This window comes from Symphalangus syndactylus, chromosome 17, assembly GCF_028878055.3.
Source record: "Symphalangus syndactylus isolate Jambi chromosome 17, NHGRI_mSymSyn1-v2.1_pri, whole genome shotgun sequence".
Classification (NCBI taxonomy): Eukaryota; Metazoa; Chordata; class Mammalia; order Primates; family Hylobatidae; genus Symphalangus; species Symphalangus syndactylus.
This window is the reverse complement of record NC_072439.2, coordinates 59,132,508-59,148,407: the sequence shown is the minus strand read 5'-3', so window position 1 is coordinate 59,148,407 and position 15,900 is coordinate 59,132,508. Positions and strand designations below refer to the sequence as shown.

The 15,900-nt window shown below is 44.9% G+C and overlaps 2 long non-coding RNA genes across 3 annotated transcripts in view; one reads left to right on the top strand and one right to left on the bottom strand.

Moving 5' to 3' along the window:
* LOC134732917 (uncharacterized) overlaps positions 1-14,148 on the top strand; it is a 41,337-nt gene extending 27,189 nt beyond the window's left edge. For both annotated transcript variants that reach the window (XR_010116474.1, XR_010116475.1), the window contains one exon: positions 12,541-14,148. This is a non-coding gene — a long non-coding RNA (uncharacterized lncRNA). The remainder of the gene's footprint in view (positions 1-12,540) is intronic.
* LOC134732916 (uncharacterized) lies at positions 7,306-13,006 on the bottom strand. The gene is made up of 2 exons (XR_010116473.1): positions 12,898-13,006; positions 7,306-7,970 (listed from the first exon to the last, which is right to left on the bottom strand). It is a non-coding gene; the product is annotated as an uncharacterized lncRNA (long non-coding RNA).
* Positions 14,149-15,900: the final 1,752 nt, after the last annotated feature.

Here is a 15,900-nt window from a genome sequence, read left to right as displayed (position 1 = left end):
GATGACAGAATAAGCAAGTCCTGGCTACTGCAAAGATACACCTGAGCCAGTGTTAGTAGATCTGAGAAAAACACATATTCCTTGACTTGATTCCAAAGCCCCTGCCACCTGGTCACCCTATACCAACCCTCAGTTCCAGCCTAAAGGTCTACACGTGACCCTAAGTTCTCTTTGCTCTCCTCCCAGCTGTAGCCTGATGCCCACAAAAGATGGGGCCTGTACCCCATGTGCTCACTCCTCTTAGCCCATTCCAGTGATGTGGCATCTACGCTCCATTCTGATTCTCTTGGTCAGGGCCTTGACCTTCTATCTTGGCCTTGCCAAATCTTTCCTTTAGGGAGCTGGATGCTCTTCTTCCCCAGAAGACATTGCCTGGGGACCTGACTACATCTAAACAAACCTTCCCATCACTTACAGAACAAAGGACTATTACCTTCCCAGGCATGCCCTCTCGACTGCTTCAGACGCTGGCTGTACCAGCTCCACTCATCACATAATAAAACTCTTGGGGTATGAAGAAGGATGCACACCACCCTGTCTTGGCTCCAACTGGCCACTTCCTGGAAACTCTGGGATTAGGTAGCTGGCCACTTTCTTTGCAGGGCTCCTAATGCGTCACCAGCCACAGTTCTTGGTGCTCAGGTAACTGAGGGAGCTGTCTTCAGTTTAGACTTTTTAAAGACCCCATTTCGTATTACATAACCCTCAACCTAAAAATCCCTGCTTTCCCATTTCCTATTTCCTTTCTCTCCATAGCATTAATCAGCATTTTGATATACAATATATATTAAAATATATAGCTTACTTCAGGAGTAAGCTCCTTGAGGTTTTAGTCTGCTTTGCTCGAGCAGTGTCTGGTAGGTGCCCAATGACTGCCTGCTGAATGCATGACTGGAATGACCACGACCTTGAACATCAGCACCAGAGTACACATACCGAGGTGTTGGGAGGACCAGGAATTCTTGTTCTCTTCTGTCACACAGCTCAGCCGTCAAAGATTTCCAAACCTCCTCCATCTTAGCCACAGCAATAAATGGTCTACTAGTTCATTCTTGGCACTGCACTGGGCACCATGGGAAATGCAAACCCTTCACGCAGCTTAGTATCCCAGCTCGTCTCTGAGCCATCGCCCCCTGGAAAACGAACCATTCCTCTTGCAAGCCCTCATTATGCCCTTATGCCCCCAGCATAGAGCTCTGTGTTCTCCATCTGTCTCCATTCTTCCCAGACATGAGCCTGTCTTACTCATCTTCACATCCCCAGTGCCCAGCACAGTGCGGAGAAGCTATGAAGGGTGTGATAAATATTTGATGCATAAATGAATACCTGGGATCCCACATGCAGAGAAAGCCAGCCACTTCTGAATTAATTATGTGACTCAGACACTAGGGGATGATGAGTTTATTTCCTTTATTATGATTAATACTTTTTTTCCCAAAGAGTTTTTCAATTCTGAGATTTAAGTTTTATATATTGTAAATATCAAGATATCCTTTATGAAATAATACTCTTTCCAAAAGACAGCATAAATTTTGGAGTAAAATTGATGACTATGTTTCCTTTTTCTAGACTTTAAATATCTCCTTTTACTTAGGGCTGATTTTAAAATCATGTGGATTTAAAAATTTATGTGGAAGTGTTTTGTGACATTGAAAATAAGAGTCTGTGAAGAAAAGCTGATGCTGCCTTTACTATCTCTTTGTATCTGGAATAATTAACTTTTGTTTATTATAAAAACCTTTTTTAAAAATAGGCAATAAATTAATTGTGCAGTTCATCTTGGATTTAGGAGAAGCTGATTCTATGTTTTTATTTTTTCTTTCTTTTTGTAGAGACAGAGTCTTTCTCTGTCACTGGACTGCAGTGGTACAATCATAGCTCACTGCAGCCCCTAACTCCTGGGCTCAAGCAATCCTCCTGCCTCAGCCTCTCAAGTAGCTGGGATTACAGGTGTGAGCCACCATGCCCAACAAGAAGGTGATTCTTAAAAAAGAAAAAATAATACACAGAGAAAAAGTAAAACAGTTGTTGTCTTCACATCAATAAAAAGGGAGACTGAGCATTTCCTAAGTGGAACTATTTATAGCTTATACCAAGCTTTAAACTATACTAGATATTTAGTTGATTATATTTCCCAACTCTAATTATTAAAATTAATTTAATCAGTGTGGGAAGAAAATTTAAGAGGGAAAAATAAATCTGCTTTATGATTTTCAAAGTTAGTTTTCTACACTGATCGATGTATGAATAAGTGTTCAGGTGCCAATTCATTTCCTGCCATGGAGATACTGTGCTTTCTGAGTTTTAGAGAGTTAAACTCCAGAAGGCAATAGTGGTTCTATCCGTTGTGCCTGCCTACCCGACATTCATTACCCCACTTTTCTGCTCACAGCCTTTTGATTTTCTTTAGGGGAGCCACCTCTCACTCCACTTACAGTTCATGAGGCTAGGAATAGTCATGTGACCTGGGCTTGGCCAATCAGGGCTTGGTTCAGAGATGGGTACATTACCAAAGCTAAGCCAGTGTGAGCCTCACTGGGATTTTGCAGGCACTATTAAGAAAGAGATTCTTTGCCTTTTGGTATGCTGATACTTGGAGCTTCTGCCTGAGAGTGAAACTAACACAAAGAAAGCAGACAGATGGTAAATTCAACTCATACTGCAACTTGAATGTGCTAAAAAAATATAATTTCTCTAGTTTGTCCATAACCAGTCTGGTCCTTCACTAGTTAGGGTTTAAATTTTGATTCAATCCAATAATTCAATATCCCCATTGAGAACATGCTCACTTTCTCAGATGGCTTCCTTTTTCTCCTTCTCCTCCCGTAAAGATGCCATCTGGATTCATGGCCAATATTCAACAAGTACATGGCATTATGGCTGCCCTCATTGATAAAATACTGAAATATGCATGGAGCAGTTGGTAAACAGGTTCTGCCCTGAGGTCCCTGCTCCTCATAATCCATCAACTAAAGGGTTAACTCTGGACATAGTAAGACACCTCCATTTATACTTCTCAGCGCCTGAGCCTGTAAGGATTTTTAAATGTTTTGATCATCATCCATGTAGGGTGTGCTGGGGTGGAGGTAGTATGGTGGTGTGTGTCTTTTCTGTGTCCTCATGGTGTTGAGAGGAAGGGAACTCTTGTCCTTTTACTGGTCCTTGGGCATAGCTGCCTTGTATGTGATTATTTTGAGACAACATCCACTTTTTGTCTGTCCTGGGTGCACTGCAAGACCCTGTTGTGGGGGTCTGTGGATGTCCATCTGGGGTGATCTGAGGCAGTGCTCCCATAGGTGTTCCCTGACTGGCCTAGCTCCTTCTCTGCTTTTCCTGCTGCTACAGACTCTGACTTCTGTCCATGACTTCCTATCAACCCTGGTCCCAGGGGTCTCCTCGGCAGCCCAAACCACTGAGTCACCTCACTACAATGATTACCTCTGGCAAGCTGGCTACGGGCTTGCTGCTATGTCTGGATAGAATCTAGGCTTCATAGGGACCTGACACAGCTTGAAAAGTTCATAGCAGGGCCTGCTGCTACCCGACCAACACTGGGCTCTTCCTCTCATAATTCTGCAGGGGGTGTGGGGGAAAGATCTCCCTCTGCCTTTGTGGTTAAGTTTTACTTTTCCGATACAATCTCTCCGCTCAGGCCTCTTGTTTATTCTGCTGCTTCTGTCCTCTGATAATCCCCACTTTCTCCTGGTCTAGACCTTTCAAATATAAAACCCTAAGGTTTAGTCTACCAAGCTCAGTTCTTGACCCTCTGAAGAGGAAGGTAATGGAATGTACAGGATATTTTTTCAAGGTAAGGGCTTGAATTACATGGCTATTGCCTTGCTACAAAATTTGTTTTTGAATGCCAGAAGCTGAGTGTTATGCTTTCTTTCTCTTTGCATACTTTCTGGAAAGAACTTTCATCTCTTCCTAGGCAGATAAATGGCTTGAGTAGACTAAGTTTATATGCTTTGAAAGGCAAAAGAGAAAAGCATATTGATAATTTCAAAACATTATGCCTATTATACACGACAACATCTTTAAAGCACCTGAAATCTAACTGGGCCTAAAGCCAGTCTAGCCAGTTTAGCAAACCCATGGATCCCATGGTTAGAGCTGGGTTTCAGTCACTTGCTACCCATAGTCCTGACTGACATGGTAATAACAGTATCCATTTCACATTATTTGAATAGCACTGGGCACAGCTCCACATGCAAATGGGGCTGATTAAATGCATTTGATGGTAAGATTACTGCCAGGGTTAGATCCTGACACAGATAAAACTTGCTTAAAGAGCTCCCCAAGTCCATTGCTAAACTTCTCATGTATATTTCTTCATTTCCAGTGGTAGAAAAAAAAGAACCAAGGAAGAGGATCCCTTCCTTTGGGTTATCTGGGGCCAGAATCCCCTCTTCTGTCCCTCACCCTGTGGTGGTGCTGGGGGTTGTACTGAGACTCCAGGTTATTTCTCCTTGCTGACCCCTCCTGCTTCCCCTTTCATATAAGCTCCTTCCAGTTTCCCATAGTTGCAAAAACAAAACAAAACAAAACAAATAAAACGAAACAACAATGAATAAAGGAAACTCTCCCTGCCTCCTCTTTTAGCTGTAACTTCCCCCTCCCTGCCTAACCAACTCTCTTGAAGCAGAGGTTTATACCCACTACCCCTGCCTCTTCTCTTCTTTGACTCCATTTTGCTTCTAACCTAGTGTGATTTGGTTTCTGCCCTCACATCCCCACTAAAACCAATGTCTCACAAGTAATCAATGACTTCCTCATTGTCAAATACAACAGACACATTCCGGTGCTCATTTGCTTGACATCTCTGTGGCATTTCCCACTCCTGACCACTTCTTCAACGTGGAGAGTCTTGATGTGAACTGCTTGATGCCACTTTTTTCTGGTTTTCTTTCCATTTCTCCATCTGTTCCTCAGGATCTCTTATTTGATCCTGAGGAGCTGGTATCTGTCAGGTTTGGGTTTCATGCTTTCATAATCTTTTCATTCTGCCTGCTCTTCTGGGCCATCCCAGCCCTGCCCTGGCTTCAGTGACCATCTTCAAGTTGACTGTTCCCCAGTGGGCACCTCCAGGCCTCTCTCCTGTGCTTGGAACTCATGTTCCTAACTCTTCCTGGAGGTCTTCACCTGAATGTCCTACAGCCACATCAAACCCATGTTCAAAACCTGCCATCTTCCTCTCAGGTCAATTTCTGTTCCTCTACTTGCAATCACAGTAAATGGTATCAACATCCATGAAGCTGCACAAAGAACCCGAGAATACTCCCGGATTTCTATTTCCTTTCCCCTTTCCCTGCTTACTGAGGCAGAACCTTGTACTTGGCAGTATATCAGATATCCACCCAGAGTAGTGTGTGTGAGTGGATGAATGAACTACGGTGCTACAGAACACCATGGCTCCAACTTGAGTCTGAAACGATGTCATTTTGTCTTTCACAGTTTTTCACTGCTTCTTCTTTAATATGAGGGAGTCCACCTAGATGATCTTCAACTCTGAGATCTATGATCCACACTACTCCAATTTGACACCTTAGTCACTTATCCACTTAACTCCATTCCTTTTTCTTGTGCCTATCACACCTAGGTAAAGAGGAGGGGAACCCCTATGATAAAATGGGACTTAAAACATAAATTATGCCAGCTTGCAGAACATATTTTCCCTGATAAGAGGTTCCAGTGTCTCTCTGCAGCCACCTACCTTGAGTCACCGTGAGAATTGGAAAGGGAAACATAAAGGGTGCATAGGAAGGGCGGGAGAAGCTGAAGGAGAGATTAACAGAAGCCATTTCCTCCTTTCCCTGTCATGCCAGATCCTCTGTCTGTATGAGTCTCCCCAAGCGCTGCACACGGGAAAGCACCTTCCCTCTTGTTCCTCATGACTTCTGTCTGGAAACGAGTACCATGACTGTCTCCTGAACGCCTACGTGCCTAGCACTTTCTACTTCTCAAAACATTGCACGAATATTTATTTGAGTGCCTTACGTGTGCAGGCACTGTGCTAAGCAATGTGTACCTTATCTCATTTAAATCCCACGACCCTAGCCTATTTTTATCTCCGTTTTGCAGACCAGAAAACTAGGGCATGGAGTGGTTAACTCCTTCACTAAGGCCATCCAACTAGTAGTGTGGTCCTGGAAATCATCATATCAAACCCAGGTCTGTCTGATTCTATGCCCAAATCCAGGGCAGCCGTGGCTACACTGCTTCTGACGTATTCGTGGTTATCTTTCGCTGCCACTCAAGACACTGAGTACACAGTATCTAGGCTTTTGATAAGTGCTCCTTGAAGAAGTGCTTAAACCATGTCAATACGAGCTGGATCTGGTCCCAGCTGCCAGAATCCAGAAATGCAGCTTTGGGCCTTTCCCATCACCTCTTTGGGCCTCAATTTCCTCATCTGTAAACGGGAGGCATTATACAGATGCCCTCGAAGGAGGCTGTGCCTTTAACATTCTGTGGCTCTCTTCTAATGGCGCAGTGTCCCAACGTGCGGCCAAGAAACTGCACTGACGGCAGGACCCAGCAGCTCAGTTCTCCTACGCGGCCCCAGCGGCACGGCTGACGCATGCGCCCTCGCCCTCCATCCTCCACCCTCGCGCCCCAGCCTGGCGCGGAGGCACCTCTTTTCTGCGCACGCGCAGGCCCTCGCCGCCGCCTGACCGCTGGATTGCCTCGCTGCGGGAGGGCGCGGCTGCCTCCCCCAACGCTGGGGCAATCAGTGCTCTCGACAGGGATAGGGGTCTGCCTGCCAGGAGCCATTCGGGGCCCACGGGGGAGCCGCCTGGCCCTCGTTAGGCAAGGTCCCTGGGAAAGCTGCCCCCCCTACAGGAGAGCGTGTTCCCGCCCGCGCGCTGGACGTGCCGGAGAGCACAGAGAGGCTCTTCCCGCTCGCAGCACAGATGGAAACGCTCTCGCTCTGCGGCCTGGGCTGGGTGGGAGGGGAGGGCCACAGGGCCCTGCCAGCCCGCAAAGCTGGGAGGATTTTCCTCTCAAAAACGATACCGCTGATTAAACTGAAAACTTCTAAGGTCACGGAGGACGTTTATCCGGGCTGGGGCGGGGAATGGGAGGGCTGGAGGCATCACCTGATGTTATAAGCTACTAAAAGGCAGCGGACTCTGGCCGGCAGGCAGGCGCTTCATTGCAGCTTAGGGATGAATACATAAACCTGGGCAGCTATTTTTACACTGGCTGAAACAGGGAGCGTGTGTGTGGCAGGGGAGAGGACGCAAGCAGCCCTGCCCCATTCGTCCTCGATCTTCCCCTTCCATCTGGAGAGTTACTCCTCAGAACCGAAGCATTTTTGTTTTTATTTTTTGAAATCAGGGAAGGGAAAAGAATGCAGATCAAAACGTTTCCTAAATGGTAAAAATAAATGAGATAGCAGCATTCTGAATTTTCACGCCTTGGTACTCTCAGTCCTTCCTCCCCTTGTGTGCCGTCTTTTGAAGTCCAAGGTTGTGGGTCTGAGTTTGTCTTTTCCTGTTAAGGGAACATGGAATGGCTTCTGCAAGGTTTGGGCCTGCAGGGAGCTGGAGGAGACAGAGAAAAGAGGAGCCTTTCTGCCAAAAATGCATCCTCGAGCCCGGCGTGTGCCTGTGCACTGAGTGTGACTTTGTTCTGTTAGGACTTAAAAGAAAGCTCTGCTTCTTTAAATAGGAATTTTCAGACCATGATAAGCACTGGGAAAGCAGAAGGTTGTCCAGGAAGGGTGGTTGCTTTGAATTTTCACCTGATTTAGACCCACTGGAGCCATTGCCTGTGCTTTCTTGTCAGAATAAATTTGGAGCTGAACTCACCATACCCAAGAGGGAGGTGTGCTGGGAGGAGGGCTGTGAGCTGTATGCGGAATTCTTGCTGACATCGAATCGTTTCAGATCACTCAATTTACTTTGATTTCGTTCAACGTCATTTCATTTTCTTTCCAAGTCCTAAGAAGTCTGGAAAAGGAGACACTGAAAATAATTGCAAAACTTAAGGCATGAAGTGAAATATCTCCTAAAATTAAAGTAAGGTTGTAGAGATTCACCATCTTAAGGATTTGCATAGATGACCTTTTAGGAATTTTTCATTTGAGAATTATGGAACTACACACACACACACACACACACACACACACACACACCAAAATCCCGCAAAAAGAAAACTTCACCAAGAAGGAAAGGTAACCTGGAAAGCTCTTCATTCAATGTGTCATTTCTAAGATTCACTAGATTGGAATGAGGATATAGAGTGGGAATGCGTGGGGTGGGCAAGAAGCAGGGCATAGGGGGAGTTTTAAATGTGTTTCATCCATGACTAATGTCTCCAACAATGGGGAATACAACAAATTTTGCCTTTTGTAAAGGGAAATTGAAATTCAAAGTTGTGGAGAAACATTCCTACCCTGGGAGTCATGACAGCCTCCTAGGGTCCAACGCAGCCGGGCTCTTAGAAATTCACCTTCTTCTTCCAAAGGTGGGTCAAAAGAAGGTGTTGCTTTATTGAGGTAGTACAAATCAAGGACTCGTTCATAGCATAAAAACCCCAAACACCTCTACTATTTGTGTGCCAGTAACTTCCAGTCAAGTTTGAGGAAAGACCCAAATTATCATTATTATTGTTTGTTTTCATGTATGTTTGTTCTGTTTTGCATTTTAAAACATAGCAGAACTTGTACGTCCAAATGTATGCACACCCTGAGAAAACTTTCAAACCGCTATTTAAAAAGTGGGAGCAGGACCATTCCCTTACATCCCAGAGGACAATTCTAGGCTAGCCCTCTTTTCTATCCCTAACAAGTTTAAAGACAGTGTATCTCACCTGTGGGCAGGTCACTCCCTGTCCCCAGTTTCCTTCACTGGCCTGTCACTCTATATCCATAGCAACTTAACTTGGGTCTGAAAATCAGGAAACCTAGATCGTGAAGTTAGATCTCCTGAGAGATTAAAATCAATAATCTGTTATTTTAGATATTCTGTCAGAGATCACATTTATTTTTAAAAAGCAACATCTAAGCTGTCCGAGTTCAAAAATCGGTTTCTTTTTTGTAATATAGCACAGGAGAAAGAGTTCCGGAAGTGGCAACTTAATTTGTATCTAATTTCAGCAAAATAATTGCAGACTGCTTCCAGCTTGAATGAGCAGTGAGGTATATAGCTCCAAGTAGTTACTTATTTTAGTAGCACCCCCTTAGGATGAATGCTAGCTATTTTCAGTTGCATGTGGGAAAACCAAAGGCGCTGCCAAGCTGTGGCAAGTTGGCATCGTGTGTGAGCTGTCAACCAGGATACTTTCACTCAGATTCATTTCTAACTTGCAGTTGGCATGTGACCTTTTTCTTTATTCAATTTGGGGTCCTGAGCACTTCCTTTCTCTGCCGCCCTACCTTCCCACCGATCTCTACCCCCACAGGCAGCTTTTGGCTGAATCCATTTAATAATAACAGTGTGAGTGCCAAGTAGGTGGTATAAAATCCTTAGGGAGAGCTGTGAAATGAAGCACATTGTTCTTCAGGGCTCCTAGGGACCAGAATGTACCCATCAACAAAAACTAATATGCAATAAACTTATATATCTTTCCCTATAATTTATGCAGAGTGGAATAATGCTGCAATGAGGCCATAAATAGCTCTTGGTATATGCTGTAGGCAGCCTCTAAAACAGCCCCCAATAATCATCACTTCCTGGTATTCTCGGTCTCATGTAACCTCTTCTTCAGCGTGGGCTGGATGGACCTGGTGCTTGGCTTTAAACAAATTGAATACAGCAAAAGTGATGGGATGTCACTTCCAAGATTGGGTTACAAAAAGTCTCTCTCTCTTTCTAAGCCAACTGCCATGTTGGGACCTGCCCCATGGAGAGGCCTATGTGGCAAGGAACTGATGTCTCCAGCCAGCAGCCACAGGAGTGAACCTGGAAGTTCACCCTCCTTTGGCAGAACTCTGAGTTGACTTTGGTCCTGGCTGACACCTTGATTACAGCCTGTGAGACCCTGAGCCAGAGGACTGCTAAGTTACAACTGTGTTCCTGACACATGAAAACTATACGATAACACATGTTGACTGTTTTAAGCTTCTCAGTTTTGGGGTAATTTGCTATGCAGCAATAGAAAACTAACACAGTATATTCCCTAAAGCAGACAGACCCTCCTGCTCCAGTAACCCCACCAGAGTTCTGTCTCCAGACTTACCTCCTGCTACAGCCTCTTTATCACCCCTGGGGACACTTTTGGGGCACATCTTACTCTTAGGTGTCTTTTTAGGAGCTATTTCTTTTGCTGAAACAACCAGCCACCTCTTCTTCACAAGATAAATTCCTGCTTATCCCTTGACATCTGGATCAGATGTGACCTCTGGAGAACCTTCCTAACTCAGCCAGGCAGAGCTCCTATATCCGGCCTTGGGGTCTCCACAGCGCTTTGCTTCTGCCTGGGCTGCAGCATATCCCATGGCACTGTCCTTGTTTGTAGGCCTGCTAGGCTGCAGCTCCAGGAGCACAGGAAATGTTTCTTCGTCTTCCAATCCTTGGTGCCTAGCACAGCACCGTGGTAAAACATCATTCTTGGAACGGATTACTGACTGTCTTGCAGGAGCAGGGATCCCAGGCAGAAGAGAACATCTGGTAGCTAGTTCCACTTTCACCTGATGCAGGGATCTTATTACAGCATCCTTAAAATGTTTGGAAGAAGACCACTTTGGGTAATTGGACTATACACACACACACACACATATATATACACACACACATACACACACATATATACACACACATATATATATTCCAATATTATATTAAGCATTCAATCAGCAGATTAAATGCTCCCGCAGCCAGCAGTGGTTTGAAGCTCTCTTGATCTGATCCCAGCCCCTTGATCCATCATTAAGGTCAGGGGGGCTTGAAAGTTGACAGTCCTATAATTTGAGTTATCATCATTTCAATCCATGACCTTGAAGTTGATATGTCCCAGGTATCATGGACATGCTTTACTTCATTTTTAGAGCAAGCTAGAAAGAAACCATGAAGGCATCCCAAGGGACAAGATAAAGGGACATCCTTAGGGACAAAGCTGAAAGAAAGGAAGATTGTGGTTTTTCTCTCAGATGGTGATCTAGCCCATGAAGGGAGGGGCTCATTGCAGGGCAAGGCTGTTGGAAGATCTTTCAGGAGTGGAATATGTTGTAAGTCTATCTACCCCATCATCATTTTCCCCTCCATTGTTCCTCTCCTGGACCCCAACTCATCTGTACCAAATGGCTTCCTAACTGGTCTAATGACATTTAGTTATGACGTTTTCCAAGTTGTTCTCCACAGGGAGATCAAACTCTTTCTGAAATGCACATTGGATCACATCACCTGTCCACTTCAACACTTCAGTGGCTCCCCGTGCATGGCCTTCCCCAGCCTGATTGAGAATCTCACCTCCTTGCTGTCTGCACTTATCTTTTATGGCCTTGAATACACATGTGCAGCCCCACTCTAGGGGATGCCCAGGACCCACTGGGCTTAGTTAATCTTATTGTTCCTTCAGATTTTATTTCACTCATCATTCCCTTAGAGATTTCTCTGACGTCCCATATTAACCAAATCCCCTCATTATATACCCAGGACCTGACACATTGCAATGATGTTAATTTGTGTGGGTGTTTGATCAAGGTCTTCTCCTTTTGAAGGCAGGGACCATGCCTGCCTTTGCTGACCCTATATTCTTGGTACCTAGCATAACCTGGTAAAGAACAGGGATTCAATCAGTATTTGTTGAATAAGTGAATGAATGAATGAATGAATTATGGGTGCTCTTTGAGGGTACCTGGAGGAAAGACAGAAATGCGGGAAGAATGAGAATTTAGTGGAACCCAAAGCTGGGGCATAGAAAAGTAATTTGAAGTACACCACCATCCTAAAATGACTTTTGGACTTTCTTTAGACTGAGTGTGAACAACATTTACAGTTAGATGTAACTCCATTCCCCCAGGCTACAACAGCCTCAGGGAAAACCTAAGATTTCAAGCTGATTTCCAGAGCCTTTGGCTGTGCCTCCTACCCCTGCCACCCCATCCAGCCACACTAGCCCTCCCTCCCTTAGGTGCTGATGCTGGCTCTCCTCTGGGGAGGGGAGGAATGGTCAAGTTGGGAGTGGATGACACCTTAGGCACCCTTACTGAGAGTCTCCATGTGTTACTGCCACCCCTAGCACAGCCCCCACAGCGTTTATCCCAGGCATGATCTGCTTGCTGCCCATGGCTCCCCTCTGCTGCACAGGGCACCTGATGGCCACCATTGCTGTGACTGCCCTTGCTGGGGCCTCTACTCTTGGCAGTGGGGGATTTATTTTCCTACAAGTGTGGAAAGCTTTTCAGCAAGCCACTGGTGGAGCAATTGATTCCCCTCTTCTTTCCCTTAGATAATTCTCACCCTTCCTTCATTGTCATCTTTCTTAGCAGTTTTGTAGCAGGCAAATAATTTTCCCTTATTTGTTCAAAAATCTTAAATCTAGGAGTATAGGACCTGCTAATTGTTTTTATTTCCTAATTTCTGTTTCTTTCAGGGCTCAGGGAGGACTGACAGGACTAGAGTTGACAACCATTCATCCAACAAACTTTTACTGCACGAGGAAGAGAGGTGATCAAAGCACTGCCCTTGTCCCCAGGAAGCTCGCTAGTGCATGGGACTGTGCAGGTGTCTTTACCTCTGGATTAGGCATTCGATGTCAGGCCATGGCTGAGCATCCATCCTCTCTATGCTAATTTTTTCCAAAAGTCAAGAGTTTGGAAGAACACTAATGTGTTTTTCTTCCAGCCTTTCCTACACAAATGACAACATCATTACCCTCAGCTTTTAAAGTGCAAGTCTGTACAGAGATCCCAGAGTCAAGGAGGGCGCCTGAGTAATTTGAAATAATTACCTTTTCTTTTTCCTGCCTGAGTCTTGCGTATCTGTGAATCAGCAATGTGGAAACTGGGCTTCAAAAAATTAAGGGAGGCTTAAAGTGAGCAAAGCAGAGAAGAGCATTGGCAAGAGCTGAGCGCTGCCACAGCAGGAACATCATGCCGATCGTCATCTAAGGGAGCTCATGGCGCTGTCTGCCTCCTCTTAGCAACATCCACACAGGCTGGTACAGTCAGATCATTGTGACTTGGACAGGGATGAAAATACTCAGCTGACACCAGTAGCTCCCAGCACAGCCAGGGTATTCTAGAGGTGTGTGGTGTCAGGACAGCCTGTGGGGCCTCATTTATTTACCTGAGTCATCTGAACAAAGCGGTGACTGGCTTTGCCTCGCTCTGGCAAGAACTCACAACAAAGCCAAAGCCTCTTCCTCCACGGCCTTTGCTCCTGCAGCACAGCACTGGCATCTTTTTAGCATCATAGACACTGTCACGTGGCAATCAATGACAGATGAACTGTCCCTTCCCTGGGCCACAAGTTCTTCAAGGCGGGAGCCTCAGCCCAGTTTCTTCCATGTCTCCAGGGCCCAGCACAGGGCCTGGCTTCTAGCTGGTTTCTGATGAATAAACGAATGGCTGTAGAGATGTAGTCTTCGAAACACAAGGGGCTTCTATAGTGGCAACATGTTCAACAGCACAGTACTGTATTGGTTCTTTACAGCTTGCAGGACCCAAAGAAGGAATGATTTTTGTTTCCCTGGAAAGGTGTACCTCGTGGGGGCACTGCTCGAGGGAAGGTGCCCACAAGTTGGGGATCAAGGGAGGCACAGGTTGATCAAGGCCCCTGGAATTGAAATGGAGGTGTTCATCCTGCGGAGGCTCTGAACATCTGAGGCAGAGCCTTGATTCTCCAGGAAATTGACTTTGCCGGAGAACAAGGCTGGGGGAGGCAGGCTGTCCTGGGGAGGAGTCGTATTTCAGCCCCACTGAGACCCCCAAAGGAGCACTCCCATGCTTTACCCTGACTGTCCATCAGGGGGCAGGCAGAGGCAAGAGAAGAGGAAAGCGTGCGGCTGGTCAGGCCCAGCACATTCAGCCTGGCATCCCACACGCTGGGCTGCCTGACTCAGACAAAGCCAGGCCGCTCCTCCTGCCTGTTGTGGCCTCTGTGATTTTATATGGTTTGGCCTGTGACATCAGACACCACGCGACCATGGTAACCAAAGTATACAGCCTGGAGTGAATGTTAATAAACAGGAAAGAAACGATCCCTGGTGTCTTGCTTTATTCACCATTTGCGGTCTTGTTATCCACGCCTAATGTCTCCTTTATTACCACGAGCAATTGAGATGTACCTGAATTCAGCAACTTTTAAAAATGAAAAGCTAAACTGGGGAAATGAGAGTTGGTTTCCTGGTTTAACTAACTTTGAAAATAGTGCCATGAGTGACCACTGCCTCTTGATATCCTGCTCAACACTCCTCTTACGTACAAACATGTAATTTAAAGAGAAAATTATTTCCTTGATAATCCCCACATGCCTTCAAAAGTCACTTTCCCCAAAGAAATGTCAGGTGATGGGATCCCTTAATTGGTTAAAGTTTTTCCTAATATCCTCAAGGATTGAAGAAAAACAGCACACCTGTCTTCCTACACAAATTACCATCCTATACAAATTAATGGGCCCAGAGGCCCAGATCTAAAACAAACTAGGACTGAGTATAAAGGAATAAATGTTTTACCAGGCCAGATCACAGAAGTGAAAATCTTTGTGTAGAGATGAGAGCTGCTTCATACAACATCAGAGAGTTTGAAGGTTATAGTTCTCCTGCCTACCAAGAATATCTGATTAGAAGCTTTTTAAATTTGCCTTAGTGAAGTTAAAGACTCTTTAGTAAATTGCATCTTTAATTAGAATAAGAACAAACCAATCATATTAAATGAACCAATAGAGAATGATAAAACAGTCCTAAAAGAAATGGTTTTCTAATGGAATCAGAATTCATATGCAAACCTTTTCATGCTGCAGACTTTTTTGAAAAGTCTCGATTTCATTCCAATAGTATTCACAGCTGAGAAATAGCTTTTAAAGATATAGCATGATATCAAGTTACTTTAATAGTTTGCAAAATGCTCTCAAGAATTACCTAAAAATATGCAGTTTCTATGATACCATAGATGAGTTCATCTAAAGTTGTTTGATCTTCAATTAAAAACATAAACATGCTTGGATATATTTGGACACAGATGTTGCCAGAGTTTCCAGATTTCATTGTTCAAAGGTATTTCATAAATATGAAAAAATGTGTTGAGAAGGCGTCCGTCTGATTGGGTATTCAGGCTTAGAAAGAAAGTAATTACAGGGGCAGAGACTGGGAGTCAGCCCTCATTCATCTCAATTCTCTCTCACATATCAGCATAGCTTGACCTTGATTTTTTAGATGCAAGTAAAGGACATTGATGTAATTCAAATAAATTAGTTTTTTTCAAATATCCTGAGGAGTCTGGAATCAGACATGACAGACTTGATGGACAAAAGCCTGATGGAGAACCAACTCTGAAGTCGTCATAGTGGTTCTAAAAACAGTGTCTTTCCATCTTATTGACCTAAATTTTCATCTTCTTTCTAGGGAATATTTGCTTGCCAGGTCCTTGGAAAAGGTCCACCTGTCGGCTTCTCCTCTCTCTTCCTTCTCTTCTGCGTTTGCGTCTTCCATTGAGATTCCCAACAGGGAATGTCGCTGCCGCCATGGCATCCTCTGGTCAGCTGAAGTGACCTTCAACCTTCCTTGCCTTTCTCTGAGGGCAGGGGCCTTGCTTCTCCCATTAACAAAGCACTTTCGGGCAACTTTTTGGTTTCTTCACGGTTGATTAAACTGTGTTTATTTAGGACCTTTCTCCTCTTTCTGTGTCCGGCTGCTGACCTTTCTGCTGGTTCATTGTTGGAGGTGAATGCTCACAGGGCAGTCTATCTGACTGCTTGTTAGCAGCTTTGGTAAAGATTTTGTTCTGGAAAATGT